The 20,953-nt window shown below is 38.1% G+C and overlaps 1 protein-coding gene across 1 annotated transcript in view; it reads right to left on the bottom strand.

The window, feature by feature from the left end:
• TRABD2B (TraB domain containing 2B) overlaps nucleotides 1-20,953 on the bottom strand; it is a 312,957-nt gene that overhangs the window by 199,124 nt on the left and 92,880 nt on the right. The gene's annotated exons all lie outside the window — the stretch shown is intronic.

The following is a 20,953-nucleotide window of genomic DNA, read 5'->3' as shown; positions in this document are numbered from 1 at the left end:
ACTGTCTGAGTGTTAGAAGCAAACAATCATATACATTCACATTGGCAGGGTCCACAGAAACACTTGATATGCAAAAATTGTTGACTCATGAACAGTTATTCCCTGACAGCTTCTGCAATAGTAAGTCATAACATTAGCATCAAAGCATCATGATTTGTTTATTAGATTTGTCTCCTGCCTTATCTCTATGAGCTTAAGGTGATCTACTAGGCCCTCAATAATTTTCCTACAACAACTCTGTGAGATAGATTGGCTATGAGAGTGTGACTAGCCAAAAGTCACCCAGTATGTTCCCACTGTAACCATCCATTGCATGCAAATACACAAACAACAGGGAGAGAAAATTAAGATACCGTATAATCTAAGACAAAAGACAACAAGGCTTTTGCCACCCTAATTCTTCAGAAGTCAAGTGGAATGATAGGTAACTTTTCATTTCAGGTGGTAAAAAAGCTGATAACACTTAGATTTTTATTATTTTTTTAATTGTTGATAATATTTTTATTTTAATAATTACTTATTTTTTTCACGATGATTGTCTTCATTTATTTGTTGCTTTATTTAATAGTACATCACACAAAGTCACTTTGTGTGAGATGACCAGCCATATAAATATGATAAGTAGACACTATAAATGTCCAGTAGAACCTCAGAGACATTAACATACAATCTGTCTCATTGTATGCCCATGATTTTCTGATGCATGCAATCCTGCTTTCCCTTCCTCTTCCCTTCCCATAGATGTTAATCCAACATAGTGTAAGTGGTCCAATATCTTATCTTCACATCCCATTGCATTAAATAGTAGCATCTCTCTGATACATGTTCTTTCCATCTGGAAGCAAATAAATTTCAATTTTTTGTCTACAAAAAATATGCACTCAGGCTCCATTTAACTCCATTCATTAGCTTTGGCTGACATCAGCTAATGATGATTTGGTTTAAAATGAACTGTTCCAAAGAGAATTCCATTATTTTACACACACATACACACAGGGGAGGGGGGAGACAGAACAAATGAAAAACAATAGTAATTTTAATGCAATATGTAATAATGTTCTATTGGATAGAAATGCTCAATACTTGGCTGAAGTCTCTAAATATAAATGTGCAGAGGAAAATTATCAATGTTAATAAGCAAGAGGAATATAGTGAAAGATTGCTACTGTGTTTTGGACCAAGTTTCATCCTCCCCAAAATACAAAGAATGTCTTGGCTAATTCATTTTCCACATGTGTGTGTACTTTTCCTTGGCCAAGTAAAGACAGGCCTCAATTCAATTTGCACATTTTTGATGCAGAGACAATTCAGTATTGCAGTATTTACACATATATACATTTTGTTCTACCTACTAGATGAACCACCCACCAGTTGGTGGGCATTGTTTTTGAACAGTCTTTTTATATGGTTTTTATCTGTAAATTACCCAGAGTCATTCAGATAGTGAGATGGATGATGTATACATCTGATGAATAAAATAAAATAAAATAAAAATGAGCAAATTCATCTTGTGCACTGGGAAAATTTTGCCTCTCTCTTTTTACATTGAATATAGGATTTGAGGACAATCTGGTTGCAATATCTGTCACCCCATTGGTCACCAGGGCTGATTCAATTGATCTGGCTGCCTAGGCTCTTGTACAGATCTGGAAAGCAGTGTATAACAGGCTCTTGGCTCTTGTACAGATCTGGAAAGCAGTGTATGATTTTGGGGCACTGAATTGGATAAGACAAGGATATGTTTTTTCTGGAATTGCTCCCTTAGTTCCAAGTAAGAGTGTATAGGATTGGTCCTTTATGCAGGCTTGACTGCTTACATGTAGTACAACCACAACAAATTGAAATAAAATCTGTAGCCAGGTTTGAATCCAAACACAAATGAAGCATTTTTATAAAATATCAATTATAAATGTGAGACTGGAGAAGTTATACGTATTTTTATTTTTCACTGATCTACATCCCACATTTTGGATATTGCGAGTGAAAAATATGAATGATTGGCTCACTTTATTTAAAGTCAGGTACCAGATGTTCATATGGAAGTACTGCATAGGGAAATGACACACAATATAGTAAGCTTTCCCAGTCTGGTACTTTCTAAGTTTGGGGTTTTAGCATGAATTTTAATTGCTAAATGCTGCAGTCTTTTATCATGGTACAAGACAAACATTCCAACAATCAAGATGGCAAGATGTTAGGGAGGAGTATGGAATTACACCACTATTTCAACCTTATTCTTCAAAGAGTAGCTGGGAAACATGAAGAATATTAAAGAATAGACAGAGAGAAGTAGATATGATCCATTCTTTAGAAATTCTCCTACTGTGCAAGTGCCATTAGGATATTACAGCTTCTGTATAGACCCTTTTTCATGAATAGTGCCTTGGCCTTAAGAAGATATGGTGCCATTTGTTTTAGTGATACTATGCTATTTCAAGGCATTAGATTCCAAAACCCAAGAGAGTCAACAGAATACAGAATATAGGCAGCACACACACACAAGAGCTCAAAGGCTACTTTTCACTAATTCACTCTTTCCCACTTTTATTCCTTCTACTCCTGCTCCTCCAACTTCTACCTCTTGTGAGTTCTACTGCTGGCAAACAGTCTCCTTTTCTATCTGCTTTAGGCTGCTTTATGCTTTCAGCTGTTTTATTTCCCCGAAGGGACAGCAGCACACCAAAACCACCACGCCCAACTGCTTCTCTGCTCAGCTTTTATGGCCAACAATTGCTGGGCTGGCTAGGGCTTAAGGGACAGGACAACAGTAGCACAGATTTGTAGGCAGCCTGTCCTTTCACACAATAAAATTCAAACAATGTATCTAGACACCTGTCTTTGGTTTGGGCTTCTACAGAAATAGATTTTATACTCACACACATGAGTAAGTCAGAGGTAAATATGTGGAACAGCTCAGTCTGGTGGAAGGAAAAAATACAAATGGCAGAACTTTATTTTGACAAATGATAATCGTACTGTATTTTTATTCATGAGTAAAATATCATGACTGCAGAAGTTATCCATAGCGGTGACTTTAAAAGAAATCCTTGAACAAAATTGGATATCAATTTATACTCTGAAGAAAAAGGTTGATAATCCCACTGATTTGACATAACTGCTAATTTAATTTATGTTGCTGTTATCATAATATAAATATAATGGGGGAGAGGTGCCACAGATCATGAGTTCAGTAAAACAAATAATTACAAATGATGCCTGCAAAATATTGAATTATGGATAATGTGATAAAGATAATACTAGTTTTTCATCTTTGCTATTTTTACTGGCTATTACTGATGGTACCAGTTGTAGGGAAAATAACATTATTCTGCATTGCTCAAAGCAGGAGCAAAATACTGCTTCAATGAACTCTGAGATCTCCAGCAGGTGATTTGATTTGATGTAGCTTTCATCAAATCATTCCACTGAAACAGATTTGCTAGTTCAGCAGTAACCTAATTTGAAGTAGCAACTCAAAGAGCTTTTAAGAGCCTTGTAAGGGTTTCAAAGGTCAATGCTTTTTTTGCTGATTCTGGGCTCGATATGGACAATATTCCATATTACAATTTCATCTCCAGATATGAAGAGCACTTGGAGGACAGATGGAATGGTGTGATAGCTCCTTGCCACTGACACAATTAGACAACCCATTCATATTATAATTTACACACTCAAGTCTATCAGAGCACCTTTGGGATAGAATATTCTTTTGGTCCAGTAAATTGGGCCAATGTGCCTTCCTAGCCTGGCAAAATGCGTCACATATAAGGACAAGTCAATAGTTATTCTTCCAGGATTTGCTTAGAAAAGACTAATTTTCCATGTGTCTTGTCATACTCATATAACACAAAGTTAATGATGAAGGGACCATCCTAGACTATTGAAAAAAGAACTGCGTTTTAATTATTGTAGACTTTAATTTGCAGAAGGACATTTATTTCAGTACTTTTGGAAAGATTGCTTTGCAAAGAAATGAAAATAAAGGTGATAAACTTTTTTTTTGGGGGGAGGGATAAGTTTAGAAGGAGTATGAGAGCAAACTATCTTTTAAAGAAACACCTAAAAGGAGTTGGGAAGAAATGATTCTTCTCATCCCAAACCAGAATAGCAATATAATATTATTAGATATATGAGAGCACTTGCAGAAATTGCTAGGGGAAATCTATGTGATATATTATATTTCAGTGATTTTTATCTATAGGTCAGTATGCCTGTTATATGTCTTCCAGTGTATATTTAAATAGCTCAGGACAGCATAAGGAAATTGCTTTCAGCAGCTGCTGCCAAATTAAATAATTTCATATAGATATAGCCCAAAATAAAAAATGATTTTTTTATTAAATTGCCTTTCACTAATATGGGCATTCAATAAAGCAATGTTTCTCAACCTTAGAAACTTTAAGATGGTGGACTCCACATTCCGAAATGCCGGCTCCCCATGCTGCCTAGGGAATTTTGAGAGTTGGAGTCCACCACTCTTAAAACTTCTGAATCTCAGAAACCCTGCATAGAAAGTACAGGTCACTTTGAATAAATTCTCTGATAGCCAGGCTGAAAGGAAGGACCAATTGTGCAACCAGAGGAAACTCCTGACAAATAACTTCTTCCTAAGGCTCATGCCATGAAACGTTAAGGAAAACCTTTTATCAAGAAAGCCTGCATACTGAATATTCAGTGCATTTTTGAGGTGGGAAATGGGATACTGAACCAGCCTCAAACTTATGCAGACATTTTGGCAAAAGTCTACATCTACATGGAGTGCAAGCAATTTTCGGCCAAGCTTCACTATAAGTAGTATATTTGAACATGACACTCACCAGTGCCCATGTGGTACATTAAATCTACATAATTTCTGGCCCTTGGGCGTGTGGTTTAAAATTTCTCTTCATCCTTCACTTCTCCAGTAAGTGAAATCAATAGTGATATAGAAAGTTATAAAGATGAATTTTTTTTATTTCTTAAGTCATTATATCTTTCTCAAGATAATTAAACCAAGTAAAACATTGACCAAAAGAAAGTGGGGGTTGAGTGGTGAAAGGATGTGGCTTTTGAGAATTAGAGAATACTTTATATACTACCACTACAACATGAAATAGATGTGAAATGGCAGTCCAAGTGCAATCATTGAGGAAATCTCCCATCCAGCCATATCTCAAAAAATAAAAATGGCATTTCAGTAATCACAATTGCTGCAAAATACCCCTTATCTGAAGAATAGCCCTGATGGTGCAATGGTTCAAATGCAGTATTGCAGGCCCACAGCCAGGAGTTCGATCCTGATGGGGCTCAAGTTGACCCAGTCTGCCATCCTTCTGAGGTCAATAAAATGAGGACCCAGCTTGTTAGGGGCAATATGCTGACATTGTAAACTACCCAGAGAGTGCCGTGAAGCACTATGGAACCAGTATGTACATCTATTGCTACTGCTATTATCATGTTTCCTACTCACCAAAGATAAACAAAGTATCAAATGCTAAATCTCCCAGTAACTGGTGAATGTAATTCACCAGTTACTGTAGGCTCATAAATTGTGAGATTTTTGTTGGTGTTTATGGGATGTTCCTTGGATATATTAAAGCAATCTTCTCCAATGTTTTGTTTTCCAAATGTGATGGCCAAATGGCTCCCAGAATACCCCAAATTGACATTCTGGGAGTGAGGAGGTAATACACCACAGAGCAATGCTCTACCATGGAGTTTTCTGTTCAAGTTTCCCAATCATAGTCAGGGCTTTAGAATTTGGACAAGCATCATGGTTGATTGTGTGTACTGGCAGTTGGGTAGGAATTGTATTTCTAGGTCTGCAGCTATGTGAGCCATTCCACAAAATAAATGCAGCATCAAAACCATGTATTTGCCTTGCTGATTAGAGAAATGTTCTTCCCAACCAAGTAACTTGTTGGTGATGGCTTAGTTTCAAACCCCAAAGTAGCTTGGGCTATGATAAAATCAACACTTGTGCTATTTCAGCATTGTGGTGGAAATTACTCAGCATTTACAAGCATTTGTGTGTATGTTGCTTTATTTTATCCGTTCCCTCTCCCACCCACCCTGCTCCATATATCACAATCTTTTGCTGTGATATAGATTTATTGCACTGTAAAATGTAGTCACTATTGTGGTTCCTTTCCTGTCCTGTCCTGTCCTGCCTGTCCTGTCCTGTCCTTCTTATATGGTTAATCATTTGTTGGAATCAGGATTTGAGCATTGACTAGAAAAATATTGACAATCATAGTAAGAAGCATTTGACAAAACCTATAACATTTCAACACAGTTTGCTATAATATCCCACTTCCCACTTCAGAAGTAACATGTCTACATGTTACTTCCAAATGTAAAATCAGTAGGTCAGCAGTTGTTCCTTTTAGTTTTTTGGACTGTACTTCTAACAAACAGTCCTATTAAGAGGAACTTTTCAGTGGCATGTTTGTTTTTCCCGAGGAAAACCATGAAATCAAAGATCTGTACAAATGCTTAATAAAGGTAATAGATGTCGAAGGAGTTGTGGTTTTATCTTAACCAAGAGTTCACATTTCTTCAGGCTAATTCATAATCCCAATGGATTTTCTAGAGTACTGATATAATCTCATTTTTATGATTTTATCAGTATGGAAGACCAGATGCGGACAATAGAACTTCTTTAAAGACAATCAGGTACTATGAACCTTTAAGTAAGATTCCTTTGTTTCCAATAATCAGAAATGTATTACTTGCATGCAGAGATTGCATTCTGGGATTATTATTTATTTAAAAAAACATTTCAGCCATAATATATTACTGGGCATTACATATTCTGAAAACTTTCATGCTATAAGAACTGAGTCAACACCATTAAAAACAGTCCATACATACACACACTAGAATTGACAGAAACAGATTACCTAATATTCAAGAATATTTTTCAACTAGCCATTTAATCATGTTGCATCATGGCCACTTTTCACAAGAATGCTGTAGGACACTGTGCCAACTGTGAAAAAGATTTGCCTAACCGTCAAAATACCATTCCTTGAAAACCAAAGCACATTTCTCAATATCAGTGGGACTGAAGTATCATGGTTATAATGGCTACTTGATTTTTTTTTAAAAAACAGAACAATAAAAAGATTCCCTTTAACAATAATAATCCCAGATAACTTTAGGTCATAATATAGCTGGAAATAAAAAAAATAAAGTCCCATCAATCTAAACTAAAACCATTCTATTTACCACAGTAGATATTCTATAGGAAATGATGTGGTAATATAACTGGACAAATACTTAAGAAAAAATATGAACTCCATCCCACTACCACTCAGGCTGTGAATAGCCAAAGGACTATGAAGGATTCAATGATTGCTGGGATGTGGTTTGTCTGCGGCATCCTCACCCCTAATTTCCTAACCAACACAATGTTATTTTATTGGTTTATAGTTGTCTATGAGCTTAATTTAATACTGATTAGATTGGACTAGTTATATTTTCTGCAGAAAACTTCTGCAGAGTGGTACTTCTGAGTCTGGCTTTTCAATGTCAGCCTTTGAAAGAACACTGTTAAAGCTAAAAGCCTTTGCTGAGTTGAACTGGGACTTCTGCCCCCAGAATTCTCAGCCTGGCCAAATTCTATGAAGGCATTGGCTTATGGGAAAGTATATTAAGCAACTATTACATTTTCAAAGAATAATTAATAAATAGTGAGCTTGACTGCAGAGCAGAAGGATGCCATTCAGCTTTGTCTGAAGAAATCTCTGGGACCCTCTCTTTTTCATTAATTTCAATTTCATGTGGAGTCGTTTACAAATCATACAAAGTTTCACTTTCAAAGGATTTCATACATTGCCAATATGACTTGTCATTACCAGTATGGCACTTCTGTTCCTCATTTAACTGGCTTTGACAGACAACTTCTAATCTTTTTTTAAAGTATTTTTAAATTTAATGTAGCTTCAATGTTTTTATGCCAAGTTGGCTAAAAATTATGTTCCTACTTAAAGACAGTAATATTCTGTTTCTCCTTTATCATCAGAAATGGTTATAGTTATCATTTAACCTTCCAGATCTTAATTTCAAGGAAGGAAGGAAGGAAGGAAGGAAGGAAGGAAGGAAGGAAGGAAGGAAGGAAGGAAGGAAGGAAGGGGAAGGGGAGAGAGGGAGGGAGGGAGGGAGAGAGAGAGATTCCATTTTAAAATATATTCAGTTTTATTTCCAGAAAGCACAGTTTTTTCCTGTTCTGTATTTTAATATGTGGTTAGCTAACCAAATTTATCCAGAATGAAACTGGAGAAAAGACAGTTTATAATACATTCAGGCTTTCAAAATATTTTTCCCTCTGGTATTTCAGACAGTTTCCTAGAGTTTCCTAGAATTTACTGAAAAGAATTCTTAGCAGTCATTTCAAACACTTTTCATTAAAACACAATATTTTGGGGATGTTCGTATATTTTCCAGTAACTTAATTGATTTTACTAACCACATATAGCAATACTTAGTGCATGATCACTCTATAGTAATTATTATCTCCTAGTTCTACTGGAAATGCTAATCCTAAAACAGTTAGAGCCATCTACCTTCCTAGAGCCTTACTGATTTCCTAATAATGTTAAACAGCAGAATTTTATAACAGAAAACAACACTGATAGATGATATCAAGGTTGGATTAGATGTGGCCCTATTATTAGATAAAATGAAGCATTCACTTCAAACAGTGGGCATTGGAGATTCAGAGAATATTCCAAGTCAACATTTCTGGTGTAGCTCTTTCACAATGCCACCTCTGAGGGTTTTAAGATTAAATGAAAACTATCTACTCCTACATTTCTTTGGGGAACATATCTTAACATTTTAATTGCTTTTGTTACCAGCATATCTCAAAATGTATTGATTCACTTTTTGAAATAACCATTAAGTAACTTTTTGGGAGTGACACATTCAAGTCATTCTTAATTACTGGCAACTACATGCATTTTTCTTGGCATCATTTCTTGGAAGTAATTTGCCATTGCCTACTTCATGGGGCTGAGAGGGAATGATTGGCCCAAAATCACCAGCTGACTTCATGCTTAAAACAGAATAAGAACTCACAGGCTGTAGCCTAATGCCTTTAACTGCTACACTAAATTGCATCTCAATTTCAATCTCTAAATTGCATCCTGTTGTAATGGTTATTGTATTCCACAGAAGTAATTCATTTGCCTTCTACTGCACTGCAGAGATTGCTTAATGAATATATCTATTTCATCTGTTTATTGTCCTCAATCATGTTAAGGAAAATGCCACAAATAAATACTACAAACAGGAAAAATATTAAAAAGCAAGAAAAACAAATTAGGGGTCTTGATTAAGAGAATTCTATGGAAGAAATGACAAAATGAAGAAGGCCACTAATTCCATTAATGGAATGAATAGACCATGAGTAGATTGGCTCTTTGTAATTCCTTTCTGGACAAGGAGAGGACTTCAGATGACCCACACAGGCTCCAGACACTTATTCCTTGCAAAGAAACCATAAGACAGCAATCTCTGACAAAGAGATTGGGAAAAGCAGATAAAATTTCAAGAAGGGGGAAGGAAAAAGTCATAGTTCCCAATGAAAAAATCAACGAAGCATTTAAGGTTAGATATCTGCCTGAAAAGGTTTTTACCATTAGCAGGTAGGAGTTTTCTATTTCTTTGTTTTCATTTTTTTAATTACAATTATTTTTACTCAACTAATTCCAGGCAGAGTAGAAACAATATAAAAGCATCAAAATAGCTGCTTCAATTAAAATTCATTTTTTAAAAAAATATCACAATACTTTAAAACAAATACAACAATTAAGTATCAAATGTTTATTTTAAAAGAAAAACATTTAACATCTTGGATACCAGAATTGAGGGGATCAGGTGCATCTTTGGGAACAGCGTATAATATATCATTTCCTCCCTCCCTCCCTCCTTTTGTTCTTTTGTTGTTGATTTTTAACGGCCACTCTTTTTTCCTTGCTTTGTTATCTACTGTTAAGACATATAATATTAATTTATTAAACACATGCTTCTCTTTTTTTCTTTTAATGTCAACTTTCTTAGATGTAGACAAATCTTTCTTTCCAGAAAATAATTAATAAACTCATTGCATCCTTCATTAGAAACAGATTTTTATATCCATAACTTCTTTAAAATGCAGAGACAGGAAAACAAGGGAGGAAAACACTAGGGAGTAAAATAGGAAAGGTGGGGGGAAGTAAGAAAGCCTAATAATTTTCTTTAGACATTTCTGTTGTAATAGGTTCCAGAACTTTATCATTTCAAGACAAGTGGAAAAGGCTGTCTGATGAAAACATAATGTATATTCCTTCCCCTTTCAAGTTAGTCTTCACTCCTAGCAAGTGGTTGGACAAATCTATGCCCCTTTTTGAACATTTTCAAAAGTGGTTTGCACCCTTCCCCTTCTTAGGGCTGAGAGCCAGCAACTGGCCAAAAGTTACCCACTTGCCTTTATGCCTAAGGCAAGATTAGAACTCATAGTCTCCCTGTCTCTAGCCTGATGTCTTTAACCACTACACCAAAATGGTTTCCAGGTACACTGAGTATTGCCCATTTGAAGTCTGTCAGAATACAAATCTACAGCAGCTGTATGCAGATGAATGCGAGTCAAACGATTGACTATTCACCAGACTGAGTGAGGACCATCATGCACCCTTTTTAAAGCAAAGCAAAGCAAAATAAAATGTAATTGGCTGTAGAAGTCCTTGTAATCATAATGTTGACAATATATTAAGGCTCTCTCTCTCTCTCTCTCTCTCTCTCTCTCTCTCTCTCTCTCTCTCTCTCTCTCTCTCACACACACACACACACACACACACACACACACAAATCTATTTCCCTAATGTCTTTGTGCCAAGACACTTCCAGACTTCCTTACATTGAGCACCAAAATCTGCAGAAGACGTGTAAATTGAAAGCACGCTCAGCCAACTGTACTTTCAACTCCCTGTTGGCCTTTAGCATTCATAGTGCAGAGGTATAAAGAGTCACCAGTTATCCTAAGTTATTAGGAACTGGGACTTTCAAACATTTATTGTATACATTTACACATCAGGATGAACATCCTCAGAGAGCTTCCTGAATGGAGATTGGTGGCACCAAATCAAATAAATAAATATCCCTGCACATAGGAAGCATGATAGATAAGAATACATTTTCTTTGCAGTGAATATTTTCTCAGCTTGGAGATAAGCCTTGTAGAGGAGTTCTGCTAGCTGTTGTTCCAACTGTACATGTATACACTATTCCACTGTCTGCTCAATTGAATTTCATTAGGTCTCCTTACATAGCTGATTTCTTAGATAAACCAATTAATTATACTCTTTGAATGTGGGATATGGCAATTGGAGCAGAGTGGCAAGGCTCCTTTCAGTGATGCCTCTGCAGCAGCATTCACAATAAACTGTAGTGGCATCAAAATGACAACACAAGGATGGTGATGTCCTCACCCATATAGCGTGATTAAATACTTGCCTCTCACAGTATGATGCAAGAATGTAAATGGCAACATTTATCATTTCCTCTTTCTCCACCCATGCACAAAGAAAATACCATCTGATTCTACATTAGACAATACAGAATAGCAAATCATTAAACAAATGTCCACAGGAGGTACTTGTGATTATTATGATTTTCTCAAGGTTTCTGTTTCTGCGTACTGTTTCTCAGAGTGCCCCAGGAATGCAATAGGTCAGTGGTGTCAAACACAACACAGGGTTGTGTTTGACCTCGGGAGGGCTAGGGGGCATGGCCAGTTTGACATCACTCATGTCAGGGAAGCCTATGGTGGCCTGAGTGCTCTGCAGCGAAAGTGTGCTCCCGAGCTCTGTTTTTGGTTGCGAAGGCCTCTTGCAACTCTCTGCCAGTGAAAACAGAGCTTTGGAGGGCTACATGCAGCCCTCCCGAAGTCCGTTTTCACTGGCAGAGGCACTGCGGGCTGATCCTTCACTGTTTCTAGATCAACCCCATAGGCCAGATCTAAGCATCCCATGGGCCACCTTGAGTTTGACTTCCCTGCAATAGGTAAGCTACAAAGATCTACCCCAATGTTGGTATTAAATTATCTTCTAAAGTCAAATGAAAGCAAAAATAAACAAATAAACAAATAAATAAATAGGGAAGATTAAAAAATATTGATTCCATATTTGTAGACCTGATGATGGTAAAAAGGACACTTAACTACAATTTCAATTTGAAGTGTTTTCTTAAAAGCTCATTTTTCAGAATGCAGTGACATTTCCAAAAATGCTTTAATTTCTGAAAAGATAAATCCTTCCAGTACAAATTAGAAAGAATCCAAATAATATTCAGGACCAGGACTTCCGGTTTGGCGTCGCGCCGGAGCGAGCTGCCGACAGATCCTCTGTTCGGTTCACCCGGTCTTTGCACGAGCGTGGCCGTAATAGGCAAGGTCCCTTCGAGGTGTGAGGACGTGTGGAGAGGGGAAGCGTCAGAGCAGTGGAGGGAGAAAGGCGATCTCCCCCCACGAAGCGAGAGGCTCCCTCAGAGCGCGTGCAAAAGAGGTCGGCTGGTTAATGGCCGACCAGAAGACGTGACTGCCAGCCTTCAAAAAGGAAGGGAAGGACAGCTGCAGGGAACGTTGCGGATTGAAAGACGGCAAACGTAAGAACTTGACCCAAAAGCCTAAATTTGAAGGGACTAATAACTTAACTGTTATGAGCACAGATTCGTGTGCGGGTGCATCTAGTTGAATCGGCCAGCAAAGACGGACAGGGAAGATCTAAGAGAGCTGAGTGACGGAGCGGAAAGAAAAAGACTGAGTCTTTGGAATAGCTAAATCTGGAGGATTAACGGAGGACGAGACGGAGAAGAGAAAGATTGTCGGTTGGATCTGTCCCCTTCATGGGAAAAAAGGGAAAAAGCTGGTGAGTCATGAGGGCTTGAGCCAGCTTTAAAACTTTGAGAAGGCGGCGCCATATTATGGATAGAGGCAACAGAAGGACAACATTATATTGACAACAGGAAATGATTGATGGGTGAGCTCTAAAATACTGTCAGAAACTCTGGTCTCTCCCGTCTCTTGCTTCTTCACGCTGAAACATTTTCCCCCTAGCTAGTAAACGCCTCCCAGATATTGCAGAATTAATTGATTCGATGCTGTATAGCTCTGCTCTAGTTTAACTACCTTGCATGTCCTCCGGGCACTGTATAATTACTCAAGCAGCAACCAGAAGGTACCAAATTTACAGCTTAAAGGGGGAGAACTGAATTAACGTAAATGGCAACGAGAACAGTAACTTTAACCAAAGGGAGTAAAAAGCAAATGCCTTTATCTACCCGGTGAGGGAAAAGTCGCCTGAGGGCAGGCAAATGGGAGACAAGACAGCCCCAACTCCACAAGGCTAGGAGGTAACAATGGACTCTTTACAGGAGGCAATACTGAAGATGAGCGAAAATGTCACCAAAGGTCTGGAGGGAGTAAAGAATGAAATGCATGAAGTTAAAAATAATATGGGAAAGATTGAGGAGCGTATAGGGGCGATACAAGCAGCGCTGTCGAAAAATGAACAGGAAATTCAAAATGTAAAGGAGAGAACAGGAGTAGCGGAAAAAAGAATAGACAAAGTAGAGGATAAACTGGAATCTATAAACTCAAACCTGGAGGAGGCCATCCTTCACCTAGAATTAGAGCGATCAGCATACTATCTGAGACTACAAAACATGGAGGAAGCAAGAGACGAAGACCTCCGGGAGCTGATTGGAGAAATTCTGGGGCTAGTCCTTGACAGGCTGAAAAATGAGGTCATTAACGAACTGGACGAAGTCTATAGAATCAATACAAGCTTCGCGAGACACCATCGACTTCCGAGGGAGATACATGTGAGGGTGTTGAGAAGACAACTAAGAGAGGACATTCTAAGCACAATAAGAGGGGACTCACTAACGTATAAGGGTAAAGAAATCCTCATTTTAAAGCAGATTCCCCGGAGAGTCAGAGAGAAGAGAAGGAAATACAACTTCCTCTCCTCACAATTAAACAGACACAGAATCCAGTTCCGATGGCTTCTTCCAGAAGGATTGTTAATAACATGGAGGGAAAAGAAGTACCAGATAGATACTTTGGAGAAAGCTCAAGAATTCCAGGAGCTCTTACTAGCAGATGAAGAGAGGTTTAACAAAGAAGGAACCTTAAGACAGGAGGACACTATAACTGCAACTCAGCGGGAGGGGCGAGAGATGGGAGAGGTCAGGGAACGAGAGAGATATGGCAGAGAAGATTCAAGAGCAAGGTCACCAATTGAGACAAGATCTAAAGGTGCCAGAAAAGCGAACAACTTGTAAAGGAACGGGGGAATGGGAAACGAATGTACTGTCAGCTAATATAAATGGTCTTAACATAACCTCCAAAAGAAAACGTGTACTGTTGGATCTAGTGAAACAAAAGCTAGATGTAATTTGTCTTCAGGAAACCCACATTAAAGAGAAATATAATAATCTGTTAAATTGTCCAAAATTAGGTAAAACATTTTGCTCATCAGCACAAACTAGAAAAAGGGGAATTGTGATGTATATAAAGGAATGGTTGAACCCCAAATTAATACACGCAGACAAAGAGGGTAGAGTATTAATGGTGGAGATAATGAATGGTGGGAAAAAATTTTTACTAGTGGGAATTTATGCTCCAAACCAAAAACAAGAAAGATTTTATGTAAATCTATACAAGAGGATAAATGAAATAAAATGGCAAAATATATGTATTCTAGGGGATTTCAACGCAATAGTAGACGGTAAAATGGATTATAAGGGTATACACAAGAAAAGTACAAGAAGGAAATTACCGACTGCCTATGCAAATATGGTGAAGGAATTAGACCTTTATGATGTCTGGCGAACAATGAATGAAAAGATACAACAGTACACGTTTTATTCTCAACCACATAATTCATGGTCCCGTATCGATATGGTCTGGTCAAACCCGGAACTATTCATGGATACTGTAAACATTGAAATAACAACGAACAAGTGGGCCGACCACCACCCAGTCCTATGGCAATGGAAAGGGAAGTCAAGGACAAAAGCTAGGTGGACATTAAACCAGAACATATTACAAGAGAAGCAATTCATACAACAAATAGAAAAGGAACTGGGCTATTTTTTCAAAGAAAACGGTAAAGAGCAGACTTCAATACAAAACGTCTGGGACACGATGAAGGCAGTTGTGAGGGGAATATCAATAGCCTATCTAATAAGAAGAAACAAAATGTATAGGGGAAAACTTAATACATTGAATAAAGAATTAAGAGAGACAGAATTGCTGATTCAGAAAGACCCAGACAATAGCAGGTACAGGGAAAAAGGAGAGTTAATCAAACACCAAATAAATTTGATCTCGCAAGAGGAAGTAGCACAAAATATTAAGAGAATGAAACAGAACTATTTTGAACATGCAAATAAAACTGGGAGATGGCTGGCCCACAAAATAAGAAAAGAGGAGGTCAAAAGAATTATTAAACAATTGTGTGACGAGGAGGGGAATCTGAAACAGGAAATAGGGGGGGAAAAAAAGATTGTACAGAATTACTATAAGAAATTATATAAACCGGACGAAATCAATAAACAAGACACTAGAAAAAACCTAATAAAGCAGAAACTTCCAGTCTTGCCGGAGGAGATGAGAGAGATGCTTGATAAGGAAATCACACAAGAAGAACTGAAAAAGGCCATTCAAAAACAAAAAAACAACAAAACTCCTGGTCCGGATGGGCTTCCGTCGGAAATATACAAAAAACTTCAAAACGTCGTAGAAGACAAATTATTAGAACTATTCAATGAGGCACTACAAAATGGTAAGGTCCCAAAATCATGGGAGGAAGCTTACATCACCCTAATACCAAAGGAAGAGGCGGATAGTAGTAAGATTCAGAACTATAGACCTATATCTCTGTTAAACGCAGATTATAAAATTTTTACATCAATATTGGCGGAAAGGCTAAAAATAATATTAAACCAAAGTATCCATCCGGATCAAAACGGCTTTCTCCCAAAAAGACACATTCGGTACAATACAAGAACGATAATCAATACCTTGGAATTCTACGAAACAAGATCCGAGAAACAAGTAGCTTTAATTTTTGTCGACGCCCAGAAAGCTTTTGATAACTTAGATTGGAACTTTTTAACCACACAATTAAAAATGATGAAATTTGGCGATAAATTTATTAAGATCATAGAAGCTATATATTCACAGCAATCTGCAAACATCATAATTAATGGAGAATTAACAGAGAGGGTACAAATTGGAAAAGGTGTTAGACAAGGGTGTCCGCTCTCCCCATTACTATTTATTATGTCCTTAGAAGTTCTCCTAAGTCGGATAAGATTAAACCAGGAAATTAGGGGGTTGACTATAAAAAAAGAACAATATAAAACACAGGCCTTCGCGGACGACATGGTCTTTATTGTGGAAGACCCATTAATTTCAGGACCGTATTTGATGAAGGACATTGAGAACTTTGGGTGTGTGGCCGGATTAAAAATAAATAAGGAAAAAACTAAAATCATTATAAAGAACTTTCCCAAAAATCAGATTGGAGAACTAGAGAAAATAATGGAAATAAAGGTAACCAAAAAAATTAAATACTTAGGGATCTGGCTGTCTGCGAAATGCTCTTCCATAAAAGAAGATAACTATGATAAACTATTACAAAATATCCAAAAAGATTTTAAAAACTGGTCGAAACTACAAATATCATTGATGGGAAGAGTCGCAGTAATCAAGATGAATGTTTTGCCAAAAATCCTCTACCTATTTCAAACGGCACCGGTCAAATTAGGGGAAAAATTTTATAATGATTTAGACAAAATGGTACGAAATTTTGTATGGAATGGCAAAAAGCCCAGGATAAAATATAAACATCTTCAGGACAAAAGAGCACAAGGGGGAATGGGCCTACCGGAATGGAAAACATATCATCAAGCAGCAACAACTATGTGGACAAAAGAGTGGGTAATGTTAGCCAACAAAAGAATCTTAACAATAGAGGGCCATGACTTGCAATATGGGTGGCACAACTACCTATGGTGCGAGGGAAATAAAGTCCACAATTATTTTAGTAGACACCATTTAAGAGGGGTATTAATCAAGAACTGGCTGGAAATCAGAAGGAAATTTTACACCCAACTTCCCAAATGGATATCTCCGACGGAAGCCCTGATATACCCGAATTTGATAAATTTTGATAAAATTGTTATTTACCAACAGTTGCTAGATGATCAAAACAGACTAAACTCTAGGGAAAATTTGGCTGAAAGGGGACTAAACATTGATTGGTGGCCATACCTTCAAATTCAAAATAAACATAGATTAGACTTAGCACAATTTGGCTTCCAGAACAAGGACCAGGAACTGGATAAAATTTTAATTGGACCAGATGAGAAAGTAATCTCGAAATTATACAACTGCTTCCTGATTCGAAAAATGGAAGCAGAAAGAGTAAAAGAAGTCATGGTAACCTGGGCCCAAAATATCAGCCACACGATAGATCTAGATGATTGGGAAAGGGTCTGGGAGTGGAACTTGAAATTGACAAAATCGACGGCCTATAAAGAAAATATATACAAAATGTTCTACCGCTGGCATCTTCCTCCGACAAGACTGGCAAAAATCTCCTCAAAAGTATCGGCCAAATGCTGGAAATGTAAAACAATGCTGGGCACGTACTACCACATGTGGTGGACGTGTCCGGTTGCCAAAACGTATTGGAAGCAAATACTAAGATGGCTGAACGGAATCTTGTCAATGAAATTATGTCTTAACCCGGAAACCTTCCTATTAGGGATAACAGATCAAAAATTATGTAAAATCAGTCAATACCTTCTCGTCCATATTTTGACAGTGGCAAGGATTGCTTACGCACAGTGCTGGAAGAGTGAAAATGCCCCCACTAGCACTATGGTGATGAATAAAATCTTAGAATTAGCAGAAATGAACAAATTGACGATGCGGATTAACGATAAAGAAGATACAGACTTTTATAAAGTCTGGGAGAAATTGTACAAATGGCTTGATGAGACAGTGAAGATTTAGACATAAAAAGAGATAGCTGACTAACTTAACACGATTCAAGCAACAACCCTAACGAACAACATACAAAAACTGAGAGATAAGTGAGAGGAGAAAAGTATTAGAGGTGAGGATTCACCGTTGACCAACTCTGCTAGACCACAACGTTGGAAAAACTTGAAAAGCTGATAGGTAATCCGTTACAACTACCTGCACGGAATTAGCAACCAAGTTTCATTCTAGGTAAGGCGAGATGAGCAATGGGAGATGAAAATAATTTTTCATCTTGCATCCTGTAAAGCTTGCCTTTTTTAAATAAGGAAAGGAAAGAGAACCAGGTCGTCCTCAGTAGAGGAAAATATGTAAATGAGGAAAATATGTAAATGCAACAAAGGTTAGATTGGAGGGAGGGAGGGGCAGTAGGAAAGACAGGATGGAGAGGAGAAAGGAGAGGAACAGGGAAAAGGGAAAGGCAGAAGAAGGAGGGAAGGTTAAAAAGGAGGAAGAGAAAGGAGAGAAGGGAAGGGAGAGGTGGAAAGAAGGAAGGAGAGAAGAAAGAGAAGAAAGTGGGATAGGAAGGAGGGAGGGAAGAAGGTAGGGAAGCAAGGAGGGAAAGAGGGAGGGAAGGAAGAAGAGAAGGAGAGTAGATAGGAAGGAGGAAAGGAGGGAACTTAAGAGAAGAGAAAGGAAGGAGGGAAGGAGGAAAGGAGGGAGGGAAGGTACGAGAGAAGGAGGGGGGATGAAGAGAGGAAAGGGAAGGGGAAGGAAAGGAGGAAAGGAGGAAAGGAAAAGAAAGGAGGGAAGGAAGGAGGGAAGGAGAGAAGGAGGGAGGGAAGGAAGGGGAGTGGGAAAGAAGAAACAAGGGAAGGAAAGAGGAAGGGAGGGAAGAAGATACCTAACCTTTGATGTCTATAATGATTTTGATATTATGGGAATGTCTTGAAACACAGTCAAATGTAAAGCAAAACAGTGGATGTTGTATTGTCTTTTACCAGCTATTGGTTGTTGTATTTTTCTTTTACTAATAAAAATACTTTAAAAAAAAATATTCAGGACCAATGAATTAATCACTCCTGCCAAAACACGAGGCTGATAATATGGAATAGACTTTTGTCTCTTCTTCCACATTGCTTCAAATGCAGCATCTTCTAGCATTTCTTTATTGCTTAAATTTCATCCAGCTTATCCAGTAATAAGTGGCTATTATTACTCCACTTGTCTTTCGAAGAATTTGTTACTAAAGTCATTTCATTAGTAGCCATGACTCAACAAGCAAAGAAAATAGTTAAGGGAGAAATGTATACTGGTCATGATCTTTATCTCTGAAAAGACTTTATTGGTGATTGCTAAATCAAGGCAGAGTCCTGGGAAACACAGGCATGCTCAACTTCATAATATTTTCCTGCAGTGGAAAGGCTTTGTTTATAATAAGATTAGACCTTTGCTCAATTTAAAATCTTAATACCTGGAGGGCAATTTCATTAGTCAACATTCATTAGTCAAAATGGCCATTCATTAGTCAAGTTGGCTGGCTACTAAGTGCTTTGTGGCTTATTTGGGGGTTTGCCAGATTTATTTCATCAATTTTCAACCAGTACCTTTCCAGACATAAACACAGAGACACACATATATATTCAGGCAATAAGGCTATGATGCTTTAGATTCAATTTAATTCCAAAGATATCCTATGGATTGCAAGGGGTGAAACATAGAAGCAGCTTCTGAAAACAACTACATCTTTCAGATAGTTGTTTTAAAGTTTGTGGACAGCTGCTCTCCTGTAAGACCCGCAATATTTTTTTATTATGAAATCAAAATCTCATAGCAATTTTATTAGGCAAGGTAGCTTAATGTGTGGGGATACTTATACATTTTAAACCTAGGATAAATGAGTGGGTGATTGTTTACTGTATCGATTTAACTGCTTTATTCATATGTTTTTCAATTTGGTTGGTTTTAGTTATTTGCATGCTAATTCTGTTTGATGAATTTAATACTACTACTATTGGGGAAACTAATTTAGCTTGTAAAAAGCAATGCAGAAATACTAAAACAAGTATATTAAGTTAAACAAAAATATAGCCCTTCATAAAACTGCAACATCGTAAGGGTCTACATCACTGTTCCCTCTAAGGTGCGCGGGTGAGCGGCCGCGCACGTGGCAACAAAACACCGCGCAGCAGTTTCCAACTGCCGCCCAGTGGTTTTTGTGAGACGCTTTCCACGATAATGGGAGGGGAGAGCTAATAGGAGGGGAGAGCCAGCCTTGAGACAGCAATCACGGCAGGAAGTAGCTGAGAGAAGGGGTGTGGGGGTTGGGAGAAGGCATTGGACCGGCTCCCAGCAGCGGCTGCTCAGATTTGCCATTTGAGAGAGAGAGAGAGGGAGGGAGTGAGGAGGAGGGGAGGGAGTGAGTGAGGGAGAGCGTGAGCTTCCGCTTTTGATCTGCCGCCCAAAGACTGAACGGAGAAGCAAAGAGGCAGGAGAGACAAAGCAGGAGAGATGAAGCGAGAGCCAATCTGGGTCATTCCTTCCAAGAGGCAACTTTCCCATTGAATGACTCGCTGCTCTAGACTCGAGGAGACCCTCTGCAGTCCCTCTCATCCGTCCAGGATGCCAGCAAGAGTGTTGGGCTGAAGGAAGGAGGGATTCTCTCTCTCTCTCTCTCTCTCTCTCCCTCCCTCCCTCCCTCCCTCTCTCCCTCCCTCCCTCTGAGAGAGAGAGAGAGAGAGAGAGAGAGAGAGAGAGAGAGAGAGAGAGAGAGAGAGAGAGAGAGAGATAGTTAGTTAGTTAGTGGGCAGACTTAGCACTTTGTTAAGTTTGTTTCTCTGTGTGTTGTGTATATATACATGTCTCAATGGGTGCAATTGTGCAAGCATTTTTTTCCTCTTTAAAAGAATTTTTGGATTTCTCCTCACCAAACCTTTA

Source organism: Thamnophis elegans, chromosome 5 (assembly GCF_009769535.1).
Source record: "Thamnophis elegans isolate rThaEle1 chromosome 5, rThaEle1.pri, whole genome shotgun sequence".
Classification (NCBI taxonomy): Eukaryota; Metazoa; Chordata; class Lepidosauria; order Squamata; family Colubridae; genus Thamnophis; species Thamnophis elegans.
Note: the sequence above shows the minus strand (reverse complement) of the source record. Positions and strands in the feature narration are given on the sequence as shown.